This window comes from Geotrypetes seraphini, chromosome 1 (assembly GCF_902459505.1).
Source record: "Geotrypetes seraphini chromosome 1, aGeoSer1.1, whole genome shotgun sequence".
Lineage (NCBI taxonomy): Eukaryota > Metazoa > Chordata > Amphibia > Gymnophiona > Dermophiidae > Geotrypetes > Geotrypetes seraphini.
This window is the reverse complement of record NC_047084.1, coordinates 484,749,903-484,766,183: the sequence shown is the minus strand read 5'-3', so window position 1 is coordinate 484,766,183 and position 16,281 is coordinate 484,749,903. Positions and strand designations below refer to the sequence as shown.

At 44.7% G+C, this 16,281-nt stretch overlaps 1 protein-coding gene across 2 annotated transcripts in view; it reads right to left on the bottom strand.

Moving 5' to 3' along the window:
- Positions 1–16,281, bottom strand: part of PALM2AKAP2 (PALM2 and AKAP2 fusion) — a 484,740-nt gene that overhangs the window by 290,065 nt on the left and 178,394 nt on the right. The gene's annotated exons all lie outside the window — the stretch shown is intronic.

The following is a 16,281-nucleotide window of genomic DNA, read 5'->3' as shown; positions in this document are numbered from 1 at the left end:
ACGTGCCTCCCTCCAGCGGGTGTTTATCTTTTGGCCGGCTCCCTCCTCCTTCCAGCTACAGTCATTTCTTTGCACAAAGCCACGTGCAGCGGTTCCTATGTGCGTCTCATGGCTGAGCCAACTTTCCCTCTGATGTGGGAGGAGCTTCCTCCGACGTCAGAGGAAAGGCTTCCAGCTCAGCTGAGAGAGGCATGTAGGAGTTGCTGCCTGCGGCTTTGTGCAGAGAAATGACTGAGGCCAGAAGGAGGAGGGAGCCAACCAGAAGATAAACCCGCTGGAGGGAGGCACATGCTTGCATACTTGGGGCACAAAAGGGAGGGAGGGAGGGGAATGTTGGGACTCGGGAGGGAGCACAAACTTCAGACAAAGGACGGAATGAAGGAGGGAGGGGGCATGAACTTGAGACACAGAAGGGAGAGAGGGGAGCATGAGCCGTAGGATGGAAGAATGGAGGGAGTGAGGGAAAGAGATGCTGAGGTGGGGGAGGGAATAGAAAGAGAGAACTGGGTGTCTTGAGTGAGAGGGAAAGAGAGATGGTGCACACAGGGAGATGAAGAAAGAGGAGAATTGTTGAGAATAGGGAGGTAGAGAGAATTATTTGACATGGTGGTAGGAGTGAGGTAGAGATGTATGGGGAAGAGAGAGATGAAAGGGAGTAATGTTGGATGTGGTAGTGGAGAGGGAACAGTGGGATGGATGGAAAGGAATATAAGAGGGGCCTCAAGGATGTGAAGAAGGTGGGAAGAATACTAGGATCCAAGTTACATACAAATTCAATTTAGGAACGGTTTAAAAAATGGAACCCATTCTTAACCCAGGGACTGCATGCACTACCACTTATGTAACTGTTACAGTTATGCACGTCAGTTCTAATTGGGCACTAGGTGGCATTCTATACTTTTAGCAAGCAACTCTCTTAGCACATAAATGCAAAGGGGGTTTTGTAGGGGAGGGGGCATGGGTGGAGCAGAATACTGCAAGTTATGTGCTGCATGCATTTAGGGGCACACATTTACTCTTGCTGTGGTCAAGGCATGAGTGGGTGTGTCTAAACATAGGGGTGTAGATGCCAACTTACGCTAGTCTTCTATAATGGAATCTTGGCATCCAGAAGCCATTATAGAATTACTGTAGAGCTCAGCGTGCTGCATCTAGCAGCCTAAATGATGGCACCCAGTTATAGAATTGTCCAATGGGGGAGAGAGAGCTATATGTTATGTTGGTGCATTAAGTACTGATTTTATTTTTCCAAAATATGCTTAAGTTGGTAATAAGAAGCATTGAAATGGAAAGCATAGCTAAGGTTGAATTTTTTGGGGAGCTGGCACCATCAGACAGAAGGATGGGGGCTGGCTATTAATATGGAACAGGAACTTGACTCTCTAAACTTCATATAAAAATATTTACAGTCCATTAACAAAGCCAAAATTTCCTTTCCAAAGTTATAACCTTGTTTGGGGTTAATAGTAAAAGAAGAAATCCCAATAAATACACTTTCTTATAATATATGAATTCTCTTCTTATCTTCCCAACTATGAATGTTTGCCAAATGAATACTATGATACAGTAATGACATTGTATACACATGGAATTATAGGCAGCGGAACGCTTTTTTGTTTGGGGGGGCCCCCCAAAAGCTCCACCCCAGACCCGCCCAAATTCCACCCCTGACTCCACCCCCTTAATAATAATACTAATTGTAATGCAATTTCTTCTATCCATTTTTCATATACACACAATATAATCTTATTAATACATAATGGTAACCACAAAATTAAAAAAAACAATACAAAGCACACTGTACACATAGAAAATGTTTTATATTCGGGGGTTTTCAAAGATGTCAAGGCAGATAACTTTAAAATGTGCAATGTCACCTCAGTAACAACTAAAGAAAAATTAGACAAATATAGTGCAACATATAGACAGCCGATATAAATTCTCAACAATGACACATTTTGATCACTAAATTGAAAATAAAATCATTTTTCCTACCTTTGTTGTCTGGTGATTTCATGAGTCTCTGGTTGCACTTCCTTCTGACTGTGCATCCAATATTTCTTTCTTTCTTTCTTATCCAACATTTCTTTCACAATCCAGCCCCATCCCCTTTGGCTCTGGGTCCAGGTCTCTCTTTTCCCTCTGTTACCCACCCCACCGAAGCATTCTCCAGCAGGAGGAGTACCCAGTTCCTCCTGCTGGAAACCCCTGAGCAACCTCCAATAGAAGGAGTGCCCAATTCCTCCTGCTTGAACCCCCCAAAACACCCCCCATCCAACTGTGATAAACAGGAGGGATGCCCACTCCCTTCTGCCAGAACACTCCCCCACCCAACCGCGAGAAGCAGGAGGGATGCCAACTCCCTTCTACCAGAACCCACCCTGAAACATCCCCCCGCCCAGTGACTAACCCCCCCCCCACCGGGTGATCCCCCTAAAGGGGAGACTATCCCCAACTCCCCCCCTACCTTGTAAATAGAAGGTCAGGCAGGAGGGAGGCATACACCCTCTGGCTGGTAGGCCTGCCACTGGAAAATGGTGGGCCTTCCCTTTCCCGGTGCATCCTGGGATATACCAGGGAGGGGTCTAAGGCCCATGGGAGTGGCCTTAGAGAATGCACTAGGAAGGAGGCCTAAGACTCTGGTTGGCCCAGGTGACTTAGGCTCCTCCCCAGTGTATCCCAGGATGCACTGGGAAGGGGAAGGCCTGCCATTCTGAAGAGGTGGGCCTACCAGCCGGAGGGAGAAGGTATCCCTCTGGTCAGCCTTCTTGTTAAAGGTATGGGGGTTCTGGATGGGCTTTGGGGGGTGGGGGTTCAGGGGGGCACCAACAGGAGGAAGTGGGCATCCCTCCTGCTGTGGACAGTGTGTGTGTGTGTGGGGGGGGGGGTTCAGGGGTTTCCTGCCACTGCGCTGATCACGGCAGGGAGGTTCCCTTGTTGTGATCAGCTCAGCGGTAACGAGATTCTCTAAACGGTATCTGTGACATGGACATCAGTTAGAGAATTGGGGTGGTTAGGACAGACGTGATTCTATATAGGACGTCCATGTGCGATTCTCAAAAGCCGCTTAGGCAGCTGCTGAGACAGAGCGTCCTATACAGAATCAGGCACTAAGCCTTTAGCTTTAGTAGGTTTGTTCCCTTGTGCGAAAGTTCTTCTTTTGTTTGTAAAATCAGTTCAAATTTTGTGTACCTGTGGTTTGAGAGCAGGGGATGTGCAAGCAAAAATAATACATATTATATTTAGATTTTTTTTTTTCTTTCCTGTGTCATTTGTGGTTTCTTGTTTGGTTTTGTTTTTAAAAATGTTGATGTTGATATTCAAAGCAATTTAACTTGCCAGAAATGGGTCCTGGATGCTTAAATTGCATATTTGGGTCTGTCATAATCAGCATCCCTTAACCAGTTAGCACTGATGAAAATGTCTGGTTAGCACCCAAGTCCAGACCAGCTATTTTGGGGGCGGCCCAGTGGCGGAGTCAGCTCTTGGCTGGTTAAGTGCCACTGTTTATCACTTAACCTGCCATAGTCACTGCATAAATAGGACCACATAAAACTCAGTCCTATCTTTATGCAGTTTGCCATAGCTGGTTAAGTGCTGACAATCGCAATAAACTGGCTATGGTTTCTGCCAGCTTCATAATCCAAGAAATTCAATGCTGGAGCCCAGACATGACCTAGCGCTGAATTTCTGGATATAATGCCAGCAGTGGTTAGCAAAAAACTGAGCACTGCCAGCTGAATATCAACCCCATTCATTTCAAGGCAATTTCATTGAAGGGTGACTGTAGCTGCTGTCAAAACAAACACAATACTTGTAGAAAACCACCCCAAACCCCTCCTCCAGATTATACTCCCAATTCCTCCGATCCCAACCGAACCCCTTCCAAATCACCACATGAACACATCTAAGAGCATCAGTCGACCTATTCAACCAGCTCTCATCCCCTCCCCCTAGTACCAGCATTAACATATAGTAACATAGTAAATGATGGCAGATAAAGGCCTGAACAGCCCATCCAATCTGCCCATAAGTTATACGCATTAAAAAATACATGATTAGACTAACTTGTCTTTTCTTTGATATTTCTGGGCCGTAGACTGTAAAGTCTGATATTGTCCTAGGTTCCAAATGCTGAAGTTGCCGTCCAAGCTCACTCCAACCTATCCAACCATCCCGTTGTCTACCGTAAAATCTGGCCAGTAACATCCTCATGTTCCATATTAGTGGAGTTCACATTGATGCCCACCCCAGCCCACCCTACACCGAATCACTATATATAGAACACAGACCGTGCAAGTCTGTCCAATACTGGCCTTACTTCTTTACTTTACATCCTTCATTTTCTAATTAGAGATCCTCTATTTTTATCCCACGCTTTTTTTAATCCCATCACCATTTCCCTCTCCACCACTTCCCTCGGGAGGGCATTCCAGGTATCTACCACCCTCTCCGTGAAAAAAAATATTTCCTAATATTGCTCCTAAGTTCCTCTCTGTAACCTCAAATTATGCCCTCTAGTTTTACCATTTTTTCTTCTCTAGAAAAGATTTGGTTCTATATTAATGCCTTTCAAGTATTTAAACATCTGCATCGTATCTCCCCTGTCCCTCCTCTCCTCCACAGTATACATATTTAGGTCTTCCAGTCTCTTCTCATACTTCTTTTGGTTCAAACCTCTTACCATTTTCGTCGCCTTCCTCTGGACCGCTTCAAGTATTTTTATATCCTTTGCCAGATAGAAAATGCATCACTCCACATTCTCCTATGTTCCATCACCCCCCCCCCCCACACACACACACACACCCAACAATCATCACTGTAGCATTTGCCATGGGATATTGTTGGTAATATACTGTTGGTACAGAAGTGATCTTCATTCGCACCTAGCCCTGTTGTTGCTTGAGTTTAAGATGGTAGCTCTTTGACCCCCTAGTAGTATACTACAAAACTACTTCTAGGGGGCGGGATATCAAAGCTGCCATTTTGAATCCCAGGTAGCAATGGAGCAGGAAGCAAAAGGGGGATCACTTGCCAATATATTTAGTTAGTTAGATGAATTTAATATATGGCTTTTCAACTGGTTACACTCAGGTAGTTCACAATGAAAAGGAACAAAAATGTAACAGTAACAAAGACAAACTTTAAAACACACAAATAAAAGTGGCATAATAGGGCTTATTATACCCAGGTGCAATTACATAAACTAGGCGGTATTTCCTCTCCTCTTTGTTTAAAATGTGGCCGGGCCCCAACACTTTTGTTCATTTTATGTGGGATTGTTGGACAATTCATTCCTTTTGGGGGTCTATTACGCTTTACATACAGCGCCTTTATGAATGCACCCTCTCGGGCACAGTGGAGCACTTGATTCTGGATTTCCCGGGTGCTTTCAGTGGTTTGCCTAAGGGGGTTCCTTCTGGTGTCGTAAGGTGTGTCTCCTTGATCATAAGTGTATTTTACAGTCCTGGACGGTGTCTGAGCCGCCATCCTTGTGGGGATGGAGATCTAGGGTGCACATCCTGGCCTTGTGGGAGGCCCGTGAGGTGACAGACCGCCTGCGCAAGCGGAGTCGATTTTTACTCATCTGGGGAACTTATCTTGCTTCTTTGTCCCCGAGAGGGCATAGCCTCATTTTGAATACTATTTCCTAGGCAGTCTGCTGGTTCTTGAGCTCTAGTTTGGGACTGGACAGTTTTTGGGTTTTTTTTTGTGAGACACAGCTTTTGGTTGACCCAGAGGCCACAAGAGTATGGGCCTCTGGTGATTTTGTCACCTACAGGTTGCCATCATTCTAGTTCTCATTGGGGGGTTTGTTATGTTTGGATGGGGAGGTACTTTGGGGGTTTGGGGGGGGTGTACTGTGCTGGACCTGTTCTGCCTTGTTGATAGTTCTAGATTTTGTTGATTGTATTCTCTCTTGTGTTCATAATATAAACAGATTTGAACATAAAAGTGGCATAGTAATGGTGGGGTGGGGGGTGAGGCAGATTGCCCCAGGCGCCTTCTGTGCCAGCACCTCTCCACCTCTCTGCTCCCCCCCCCCTGCATACCTCTTTAAATATTCCACCTGTTGCTCATTCTGGCCTCAGCTCCCTTCTGACATCACTTCCTGGTCTTGGGAACAGGATGTGACATAAGAAGGGATCCGAAGCTGGTGTGAGCGCCAGTGAACTTTTCAAGTGGTACAAGGAGGCACAAGTTGAGGAGGGGGGAAGAGTGGGGAGTGTGCTGCATGGCGTGGCAATGCCAGGAGCCACCACACTGAACACCAACCTTCCCCACTATGCTACTGTAGAAATGTATATAAAATAATTGGGATTAGGAGAACCACAATGATGTTGCATAGCAATCAAATACCAAAACCAAAAATCAACCAGAGACCTCATAGGGAGGTCACATTAGTTCCACATTAGGGTCACATTTCAATTAAAATTTTAATTGTGATTGTTTGTTGATTAGTGGTTTGTTATTTTTTTTTTCCAACTGTAGCTCCTTGTGACTCTGGGGAAGTCACACAAACCTCTACAGTGGGGATAAAAAAACATAATATACCTTAAATCGTATACTGTAATTAATCGCAATTACAAATTTTAAACAAAATGTTGCTCTAAAAAAAAAATTAAAGAATAAAAAGTAATGAAAAGATAAGAAATAAAATTGAAAAATTACAAATTAAAGAACCTAAAACAACAGCCTTATAGTTTTCACAGCCTACTTTTTATACATCACATAGGAACTCTCCCACCTCAAATTCCAAGGAGAGTTCTATTGTACAGAAGTAACACTGTTAAAAGTTGTGACACTGGAAGAATCAAGCCCTAGAGGAAGGGATAATCAGCAGATTTGAAAGTGAAGAACAAACATACTCCCAGTAATTACTCCCTCAATTAAACTCTTATGGAAAGCAAAGAAATTCGATCATATTACTCCACTTCTCGAGAAATCTCACTGGCTCCCAATAGCTCACCGAATAACCTACAAGATCTGTCTATTAACCTTCATATCAATACTCCATAAAACCCCGGCTTTTATTGAGCGAATTTTAATACCTTATACTCCTGTTGGATCACTTAGATCTGATAACCAACACTTGCTGGTAATCCCTTCTTTGAAATCCATTAATACCTGTAGGCAATACATTTTCTCTTCATTACTCCACAACTGTGGAATTCCCTCCACATATATATATATATATATATATATATACACAGGAAGAATGTCTTATAGACAGATTCAAAAGCAAATTTAAATGCTTACTTTTTAAAGATGCTTTTAATTGCTAATTTTTCTTTTGGAATTCCCATGAATCAACATGGGAAATGTTGTTTACAGTTCCCATGTCATTCCAAATAAATGCATGCATGGCAGGCATGGCAGGATATTCACTTAGTACAACAGAGCAAAACAGTGGAGAACAGAGAAAAGGGGAAAACTGCAGAAGTATAATAATCCAAAAGAAATGGAACATTTTATTATATCCAGGGCTGTGAAGTCGGCGTTGGAGTCGAGAAGTTTGACACAATTTTGGGTACCTGGAGTCGGAGTCCTGGGTACCAGAAACTGAGGAGTCGGAGTCGAAGGATTTATCTATCAACTCCACAGGTGGTATCTTCCTCATATTACTACTTACGACAACTCCTAAAAATAAGGAACTACTTTTCAGAGTCCGACTTTGCCCAACTACTCTATGCCTTAGTACTCTCCCGCATGGATTACTGCAATGTCCTATTCAACGGTCTCACGGCAAAGAATGTACATCGTCTTCAGTGTGTTCAAAATGCAGCAATCAGGCTTCTAAAAAACCTCTGTGCCCGCGACCCTGTCTCCCAGGCTTTAATGTTGGCTCACTGGCTGCCTGTATCCAAATGTTGTGTCTTAAAGGGCCTGATTCTAGCGTTCAAATCCTTGCATGACATGGCACCGGTCTCTCCGATCCTAGGCTGAAATATGCCTCAAAATGCCCTTTGGTCATGCCCTGCAAAGGCAAACCGCCAAACGACATTCCTACTTCCGCTACATACTGAGCCACTGGAATCAACTGCCCCCCAGATTAGATCCCTTGAAGGACTCCTCAACTTTAGGAAAGCAATAAAAGCATACCTCTTCATCTAACCCCCCTGCTCTTGACCAATGGACTAACAAGAAATGAACATTGGTAACAGAACCCAGTATGTGTCAGGTAAGGAAAGCTTATAAAGTAAAATCTTGTATTATAACTATAGCAAATCCAACCTGTAAAATGTCTGTGTGTCAATTAGGATAAAACTTGTACTGGAAAACTTACACTGTAAGAATAACCAGGGTAAATTATAACTGATAAACTGTATATTATGTATATTAGTATTAGACCCTTAATATGTGTCTAGCTAGGAAAAAACTTGTATCGGAAACTTGTACTGAAATTTTGGCAAATCTAGTGTAAATTGTAACCTGTTAGCTATACACTAAGTATGTTTAACCTGTAACTGAGCTTTTTGGGGACAATGGGATAGAAATAAATAAATAGTGTCCATCTAGCACCATCCTAGAAAAATTAAAGGAGAATGTGCTCATCCGGAAGTACAACCCAGAGGAAAAGACACGTGAGAGGCATCCAATGCACTGGAGACCAGATAGAAAGGGTGTCACATGGTGTACAGAAACCCAGCTTCCAGCCGGCTATTACTGAAACCTAGTGTTCCAGAAAAGACCCACGGGACCTTCAGATATTATGCTTGTGGAGCTTGCACGAAATGTACACTGCGTCAGACTATTCACATTCAAGACAATAACTTTTGAGCAAATATTTGTTTTGGTTAGAACAATATTCCTGATGTGAAGACAATTTATTGAAATAAGATGCAGTCTTATAAGTTAAAGGCCACGAACTTTATTTTCTCTCCAGTTTGGAGCAGACCTGGAACTTCGGCTACTATGCAGTAAATTGCTTGAACACTCAGAGTCAGATGCACAATGCTCCATCAACCTGGTAAAAAATACCGGGAGTGATTTTCTTTTATAGGGCTATGCACATATGAGGGATCTTCAAAAGTTTCCACACTTTTCTGTTTTTTAATGCTATGTATTAAATATCTCTAAAGCAAATTACATCACTTTTCCACACAAGGTGAGCCAGCTTGCTTGACTAGTCACATGACCATTCTACGACACACCCTCCACTTCTCCCACCCCAAATATTTCCTATGAAAATATGAAAGTGCAGAAACTTTTTGAAGAACCTGCGTAGAAATAGCATGCAAATCAAATGCATACTATTTGTGTGGAGTAGCCCCATATAAGAGAGGAGAAACTGTGATTGGTGCCTGCTCAGAAGAGCAATCACTAGGCACAGTTACTCCCCCAATCCCTCCTGTCAGATCCATTTTTTAAGTCCCGCTGCTGCTGCTCTCCCTGCAGGCTCATCTGATCGCAACTCTGAAGCCACGATCAGCTGAGCTAGCAAGGGAATCCCCGAACAGCTGAACGGCAGGGGAAACTCTGAAGCGCTGTTCAGCAGCTTCGGGGAGTCCTGCAGCTCAATTGATCGCAGCTCTGGAGCCTTGATGAACTGAGCACGCAGGGAGAGCAGGGGCTGTTGGCTCAGGTGGGAACCTTTTTTAATAGGTGCAGCTGTTGTGTACCCCAATGCACAACAGCTACTGGCAGGTCCAGACCTGCCGAAAATTCCCCTCCCCTCCCTTGTAAAATGGGGCCATTCCCTTTTGTGCATCCTTTTGAGGATCGATAGCAGTCCTGAGAACCCTTTTGAACATCGGCAGGAAAGCTTCTGTGCCAGTAAAACTGAAAGCATTTGAGCATCAGGACCTCAGTCAATCCCACCATGTATCATTGCTTGGTGGTGAGGGGGAGGAGCAGCATAACCAAGTCACACAGGAGAATGGGGTTCAATTCCATGATGGGAAGATGCGAGTCCTTCAGGAGGATCAGCCTGGTAATTAGAACAGTAGTTCGAGACCCAGGGAAGCCCAGTCAAAATCCCATTGTGGCTCCTTTTGATCTTGTACCTAACTTTTCACTGCCTCAGGTATAAACTTAAGTCTGCAAGCTCTCTAGGGACGATGAAGTGCATTTATTTATTTGGATTTGGCTCAATCTTTTTCAGTTGTAGCGCCACTGAACAAGGTATGAGCTCAATCCAAACCCCTCCCTTTCAAGGTAGCCTTCGAGTGTTATGAGCTTGAGCCAAGATCTGTGCAGAGACCTCCTGATAGCACTGGCAAATCAAAGATCCTGCAAATCCAAGACCATGAACTTTACAGTCCTCCTGCAAACATGTTTTCCATAACTACTGTAGAAAGCTACCTAGCCCATGCTGTTAAAATCTTGCCAAACTTCAGTGTTTCTACTACAAAACTGAAATACTGTGAATTCTCAGCGTTTCCAGTCTGTCTGTTATTTCAGATCCTGGAATTCTGAGAATTCATTTCTGCTGATCAAAGATGGTGGTGAAGGTGACAGTGTAAGGGCTTAGCCAGCAACCACCACAGCGAGCATCTAAGCTTCTTTTTTTATAATTTCTAAAGAAATAACTATTATAGTTTGTATTGCTTCTGGTCTGTCATCAAGTATTTTCTCTGATAGTCTTGATGTCTGTCTGTTGCGGTGGACCTGAGCTAACAAGTGAAATGGTCGTGCTACTGCTGCTCTTACTGAAAAACCAGTCAACACAAAAGACAGGAAGAAGGAGTTATAAAGTGTTTCCTTTCCAGATGGGTCAATTCAGAAATTTCTTAATCTCGGCACTTTCAAAGAAGGAAGGAACCCGGTTGAATACATTTCCAATGCTTTATTCATGAAAACAAGTCTTAGGTCATGTGGAAATTTTATTTGAGGACTTTTAGATCAGCATACCATACACGTACAAGGATCTGTACGTTATCCTAGGACAAGCAGACAGCGTATTCTCATATGTGGGAGACGTCACTCACGCAGCCCCTGCAAAGGAAAGTCTAAAAGTGAGCTCTTACTTTAAGAGCTTTGTGAATGCCCGTACCACGCAAGGCGTTGGTGCTGTGATATCCGCTACCGGCTCTTCATTTTTTCCCGTTTCCGCAGAGCGGAGAAGCTCACCTAGGATTCTTCCTTGATGCCATTATAGACTTTAACTCTTCAGAAGCAAAGAAGGATCATCGGTGGATCACTTTTCCGACCTCCCCCAAATCCAGAAGTCTTTTTCATCAAAAAGTAAAACCTCAGTGTTCTGCCTTAGGACTATCCTGCTACAGAGGAGAAGTGCAGCTATTCCCCTTTAGGCATTTCTCACGGAAGGACATTTGGACGTCGATGCTCCACCCCTTCAACCCCAGTGTCTGCTGCATCAGTGTTACCTGGGAGGAGCCTAAGAAGAGAACCAGAAATCTGTGTCTCTCCACGTCTGAGTCCACTGCCTCCCAATCTTCCTTGCCATCGAAACTATTCCAAGCAACAACAGCCTGTTGAAGCTGCACCACTCCCGTCGGTGTAACTTCTGAGGCACACCTCGTCAGTGGGGTTACTGGCACTTTGACATCTGATGCAAGAATCGTCCTCTGTATCCTTATCTACAGAGGTACCAGCACCATCAATGCAGGATCAGTTTAAACAGCTGTTGCAGAAAGAATTGGTATCAACTCTGAAGTGTGCCTCCACAGCGGGATTACCAGCACTTCGACATTCGACGGAACCAGCACCAAAGGACCAGCTGAAAGAACTACTACAAAATGAACTGGTGTCAGCCTTGAAGCGTGCCTCCATTACTGGCACTTCAGCACTCAGCAGAACCTGTACCCTTTGTACCCACACCAGTTTTTCAGGACCAGCCGAGATTTCTCTTGCAGACGGAATTAATGGGACTGAAGCAGGCACACTTGGTTCCAACTCCCGCCTTGTCGACCTCAGCCTCAGCTCAGTCTGAGCACCGGCTTTAAACTTCAGCAAAGCATCCAGACCAGACACCCAGACGCCGAGCAGAAACATGCAGGACTGAGGCCCATAGCTGACACACTGCCCCTGGGTCTATCATCAGTACACGGGATGGATGACCCCCCATCAATGACCAGCATAACCATATGCAAATCATGTCTTGTCTTGACTCATGCTGTGTATGTAATCCTGTAACCCAATCTGGGCTATTTTGGGAGAACAGGCTAAAGAAATGAATGAATAAATAAAATCTTAAAATGGAACTTTCCCGCATACTAAGCTAATTTCTAATGTGGCAGTATTTTAGAATGTTTTCCATTTTTTTCAGGTTATCTGAAAAAAACTTAATGTGGGAGCTCCCACTGTCTCCTATTTGGCAGTACTAAGTGCTCCTATATTAACTCTGTGTTAGCCAGCTAGCTTGCGGCAATCCGAATATGCTAGCTGATTCATGAGGATCCAGTGCATTCATCCTTCTCCTGCATCCCAGTCATTTCTTTTGATGATTCAGGTATCTTCAAGGTGATGAGTAGAAAAGTTGTAATGGAGAGCTGTAGAAAAATCGACAGGTGGGAACGGGCGGAAACTAAAGACTGGGGATCAGTGGCGTACCAAGGGGGGAGCGGGGAGGGGGGGCGGTGCGCCCCGGGTGCCAGCCCTGAGGGGGTGCTCCCGGCCTTGCTGTTCAGTCCCCCCCACCCCCAAAGGACCGCTCGCCCCACTGACCTTCCTGCACCACCTGTGAAGCAGCCCGCAGCAGGATCGCGACATCAGCGATCCCTGAGCTGCTTGGGCACTGCTTCCTGTGCCGCGGTCCCGCCCCTCCTCTGATGTCAGAGGAGGGGCGGGACCGCGGCGCAGGAAGCAGCGCAGGGATCGCTGACGTTGCGATCCTGCTGCGGCTGCTTCATAGGTGGTGCGGGGAGGCCAGCGGGGCGAGCTGTCCTTCGGGGTGGGTCGGTGCATCAGGCCTTCAGGGTGGGGCGGGCGGACAGGCAGGCAGGCTTTCAAGGGGGAGGGCGGTGACAGGCAGGCAGGCCTTCAAGGGGGGACAGGCCTTCAAGGGGGGGACAGGCCTTCGGGGGGGGTGCAGACCTTCAAGAGGTGCAGGCCTTCAAGGGGGTGGGACAGGCCTTCAAGGGGGGGCAGGCAGGCCTTCAAGGGGGGGACAGGCCTACAAGGGGGTGGGACAGGCCTACAAGGGGGTGGGACAGGCCTTCAATGGGGGGACAGGCCTTCGGGGGGGGTGTAGGCCTTTGGGGGGGGGTGCAGGCCTTCAAGGGGGGGACAGGCCTTCAAGGGGGGGAAAGGCAGGCAGGCCTTCAAGGGGGGACAGGCCTACAAGGGGGGGATAGGCCTACAAGAGGGGACAGGCAGACCTTTAAGGGGGGACAGGCCTTTGGGGGGGACCCTGGTTTAGAAGTACACGGAGGGAAGGGGGTGTTCAAAGAGACATGCATATGCCAAACTTTGGGGGGGGGGGAAGAAATAATGGGTCTGAAAATAGAGGAGAGGGAGAGAGATGATGGACCATGGGATTTAGGGAGGGAAGGAACAGAAAGGGAGAGAAATTGGACACAAGGGATGGTGTGGAGGAGGGATAGAGATACTGGATAGGAGGGTAATTAGGAAAAGAAAGGGAGAGATGGTGGACTCTGGGGTGGTGGGGAAGGAGGGAGAGATGCCGGATGAAAGGGTAGTTAAGAAAAAGTGGATCTGTGGAGGGAGATGAAAAAAAGGAAAGATACCAGACTTCCTGGGAAGGGAAGGGAAATGGAAAGGGAGGACAGAGTTGGCAGATGGATGGTTAGCATGCAGAAAGAAGGAGACCCTGGCAAGCAAGTTATCAGAAGAAAACCAGAGCCTTGGACCAACAAGATTTGAAATATATCCAGACAACAAAAGGTAGAAAAATTAATTTTATTTTCTGTTTTGTGATTATAATATGTCAGATTTGAAATGTGTATCCTGCCAGAGCTGGTGTTGGACTGCAAACGTGAGCTAGGATTTAACAGAGAGAGGAAAAGTCCTTTTTGTTTCTTTATTTTATTTACACCACAGCGCCAGTGTGGTTAGGAGAAGCCAAAGGGGGTGAAAAAGCTATAAAACCCACCAGGAGTTTTGAAAAAAATCACCCAACTGGGCAGGAAAATCGAATTGAAAAACCAATTCAATAGGTTGAATCGAATCGAATTTTTTTTTCCTGAATCAGGCAGCATTAGTTTGCGCTACTGTCTTAGACTTTAGGACCTGGGATTGGGGAGAGATGGCATCCTCAGTACTTTATAATGTAAGTGAAACGAGGATTTGGTCAGACTTTTGAAGGGTCTGCAGAAAAAAAATATTGTATAGGCCGGGCACCTGAGACAGCAGGAAATGGGAACTTTTCTTCCTTCTATTTTTGTGAATGGAAAGGCTGAGGATGTCAGAGAGTTCAGTTAAAATATGTGCTTTATAAGAAAATATAATAATGTGTTTTATAAAGTTTATAGCATAGCTGGCCTACCCAGTGAGGTGTTCCTAGTGGTGATGGTGGCAGCTTGTCAATGTGTTGAGAGGAAGAGGTGGTCTGGTAAATTCTGCTGAGCAAACTCCGGGCCCATTTCCACCCCCCAGTTAGTCCACTCCACTCAACTGGTTCACACACTGAGTGGGTCTTTGGGTGTTGTTTTGGTATCTCTTCCAGTGGTTTATCAGTATCTCCTTCTGGTCCAAGGAAGGAAACTTTGTTATCCTTAGCATTGACCTACAGAATATGTTTGTAACAGTGCTGCTTGTGTGGCATTAGGCTATGTAGTGATCGAAAGAAAAAAACAGACCTTTGCACATTTTTGCACTATATGGTGGGTGTATGAGGAGATTCACATTTCCTGCACAGCTAAGTCCATGTGAAGTTACCTTGTGCTGTATTTGATATCTAGCAAGGTCTCTGTTTGAAAGGAAAGATCTAAACTTAAAAATGAAGTGGCCAGAAGTTATGGTAAAAGCAGATATGTAGCTGGTTTTAAGAAAAATTTGGACAAATTCCTGGAGGAAAAGTCCATAATCTGTTATTAAGACTTGGGGGAAGTGTCTGCTTGCCCTGGATCAGTAGCATGGAATGTTGCTACTCTTTGGGTTTTGACCAGGTATTAGTGTCCTGGGTTGGCTACCATGAGAATGGGCTACTGGGCATGATGGACCATTGGTCTGACCCAGTTAGGCTATTCTTATGTTATGTTCTCATCTGTATGGGCCTTTGTTTTCACTTCTTATTTTAATGTATTTTTTTGCTGGGAAATTATCAGTGTTTTTTATAATGGGAACAAAAATGGAAGAGAATTAATGTGTGTGGGATGAGGGGGTAACTAATTTCTTCAGCTAAATAATTCAATCCACTTCAAACAGACATAGGAGAACTCACGCACCATTCACACACCCTCCAACCAAAAACGTCAAAAGAAAAAAACTGTTTGACAACCTCCTAGCCATTCAAGCTGCAACACTCGACCCCCAACTCTACAACCAATTGACATCGACCACAGACTGCAAAACCTTCAAAAAGAAATAAAAACCCTTCTATTTAAAAAACACATAAAACCGAACTAACACAATCAGAACTGTCCCAAGCATCACCTGCAACTACTCCATATGTACTTCTGATGTCATGACAATTCAGACATAATTTATGTTATGTTATATTTGGAATATAAGAAAATTTTCACTGCCTGTTTCTATTCTGACCATTTATTCCGTTTCATGGTCATTACAAAAAATATTTTTTTACATGGGGGGGTGTCAAAAAATGATGGGCCCCAGGTGCCACATACCCTAGGTACGCCACTGCTGGGGATTAGGGGGAAGCAGGGGGAAATGGGTAGGGCCCGGGCACTGCACGTGCTCAGAGAGAGAGAGAAAAAAAAAATCTCTCTGAGCTATTGGAGAGCTTATCCGCAAATTGGGAGCTGTTGGGACAACACCCATATGTGGCTGACTCATCCTGCTTGTCCTAGGAGAAAGATTCCACCTCCTCAAAAAAATATTTTATTTTTTAAATTCTTTATTGATTTTCTAAACGTCAATAGTGCAAGACACAATATATATAACATATGTTAAGTTAATAAAAGCACATTCAACTTACAAATGTACATAAGCAATCATTTCCCCCCCACCCCTCCAATACTTAATCAATAAAACACAAACATAGATTTTCCCAATAATCTTACCCTATTCAAATTAATGATATCCTCCCACCTTCCACTCACCCAAATACTTAAAGGTAAAAATTAGAACAGAAATAGCCCCCCCCCCTTCCCTGGATGTGTATGAAAGTAAACGAAAATTGAATCATAATCAAAGACCTACTATATTGAAGTAATATAAGATGTCAACGGGCCC